The sequence below is a fragment of the Arvicanthis niloticus genome, chromosome X (assembly GCF_011762505.2).
Source record: "Arvicanthis niloticus isolate mArvNil1 chromosome X, mArvNil1.pat.X, whole genome shotgun sequence".
Lineage (NCBI taxonomy): Eukaryota > Metazoa > Chordata > Mammalia > Rodentia > Muridae > Arvicanthis > Arvicanthis niloticus.
Genome location: NC_047679.1, coordinates 1,465,574 through 1,467,767, shown reverse-complemented (window position 1 = coordinate 1,467,767; position 2,194 = coordinate 1,465,574). Strand labels below are relative to the sequence as shown.

General features: G+C 43.0%; 1 pseudogene; it reads left to right on the top strand.

Annotated features, from left to right (window-relative positions):
* Positions 1-977: 977 nt before the first annotated feature.
* LOC117694717 (lactoylglutathione lyase pseudogene) lies at positions 978-1,629 on the top strand (annotated as a pseudogene).
* The last annotated feature ends 565 nt before the right edge of the window (positions 1,630-2,194 follow it).

The window sequence follows — 2,194 nt, the reverse complement described above, 5'->3', positions numbered from 1 at the left end:
ATTTTTAAAAAGAATAAAATGATTGCTTACATATGTTAGGACCATCATTTCTTCACCTATTTTTTTTAATCCTGGCACTAACTTTTATAGTTCTCTAGGCTGCAGGGGTTTTGTTTGTTTTTTTTTTTTTTTAATTTACCATCCTGTTTCTCAGATGGGGGAAGAGGCAGACCTTTCCTTTGTTTTTCCTCATGGTGAAAGTTTGCACTTTTTGTGGAGATGAGTCTAACTGCCAGATACATAAATTCCAGTTGGACACATAGAGGCCTATGAAATGAGATGCAACCTGCTACTATGAATAAATTTCACACCAAGACTCCACTTATTACCTGAGCCTAATAAGCTTCAACTCTGTCAGAAAGTCCATGATGATACTTAGGTGTGTATGTATTGATGTCAGACCAGAAGGATGTTGGTAGTAGTTCTAGAAATTCTGGGTAGTCCCTCCTTAGCTTTTTTTTTTTTTTTTTTGAGACAATGTCTCTTTCTGTAGTCTTGGCTGAACGAGTGCTCCTTATATAGACCAGAGATTCTCCTGCCTCTGCCTCCTGGGGTTAAAAGCATGCATTACCACACCCAGTCTGGGTAGACCCCTTTTACAAGTATATACTTATCTAAATAAATGGTCTTTGAGGGATGGATTAGAATAAGGATTATAACATAAACTGATTGTTTAAATTAGATTGGCCCCCATAGGTTCATATATTTGAATGCATAGGGAGTGGCATTAGGAGGTGTGGTCTTGTTGAAGGAAGTGTGTCACTGTGGGTGGGCTTTGAGCTATGCTCAAGCCATGTCAAGTGTCTCACTCTGCTCACTACCTGCAGATCAGGATTAGAACTCCCAAGCATTCTCCAGCACCATGTCCGCCTGCATGTCTCCATGCTTCCCACCATGACAATAATGGACTAAACCTTGGAACCTGTAAACCAGCCCCAATTAAATGATGTCCTTTATAAAAGTTGCCATGGCCTTGTGGAGCGTGTGGCCGGCCAGCTTGTTTGCTATCAGGAGTGGTTGGTGGTTCTCCAGGGCTGCCATGGCAGAGCCACAGCCCACGTCCAGTGGCCTCACTGATGAGACTGCCCTCAGCTGCTGCTCCGACCCGGACCCCAGCACCAAGGATTTTCTACTGCAGCAAACGATGCTAAGAATTAAGGATCCTAAAAAGTCCCTGGATTTTTACACGAGGATCCTTGGGCTGACGCTCCTCCAGGAGATTGACTTTCCTTCTATGAAGTTCTCGCTCTATTTCTTAGCTTATGAGGATAAAAACGATATCCCCAAGGACAAGCCTGTGAGAGGACAGCATGGACATTCTCCAGAAAAGCTACCCTTGAGCTCACACACAACTGGGGCACTGAAGATGACAAGACCCAGAGTTACCACAATGGCAACTCAGACCCTCGTGGATTTGGTCACATTGGGATCGCCGTTCTTGATGTCTGCGGTACCTGTAAGAGGTTTGAAGAACTGGGTGTCAAGTTTATGAAGAAGCCCAAGGACAGGAAAATAAAAGGTCTGGCATTCATTGAAGATTCTGACGGCTACTGGATTGAGATTCTGAATCCTAACAAAACAGCAGAGATTATTCCATGAGAACGTGCCTTTGAGGTGTCGTGAATGGTGGGGACAAGAAACAGCGTGATTCAAGGTGCTGAGGTGCTAAGGTGCCAGAAGCGTTGGGGACTGGTGCGTCTGCTCCAGTTCAAATCATTCTGAAATCCTTTTCATTGTCCTGATTCGATGGGTTTTGAAAAATCTCCCCTCTGTTTAGCCAACCTAATTTTCAAGTAACAATTTATCTTATGACCTTGGAAAAAAAGTTGCCGTGGGAAAAAAAAGTTGTCTCTTCCCAACAGCCGGACACTGACTAAGCCATATACCTACTACAGTATTCTCCAATCTTTTCTCAGAAGAAGATTCTGGATCTGAAAATGGACTCAGGTCTGGGAACTGAGCGGGGACTTTTAGTTTTTAATAAGGCAATTCACTTCAGACTCAAGATTCTCTGAGTTTTCTCCTTTCTGGTTAGAATATTAACTAGCTGCCTTATTGACTGCCATCATTCTTACTTCTGGGGACATAGCTGCAGAAAGAATTGAGTTCCAGAGAAAATGTTTAGGGTTTTATGATTTAATAAGATATTGGCCACAGCTTTGTGAAGATGTCCCTTAGGAGACAGGGGAAGTTT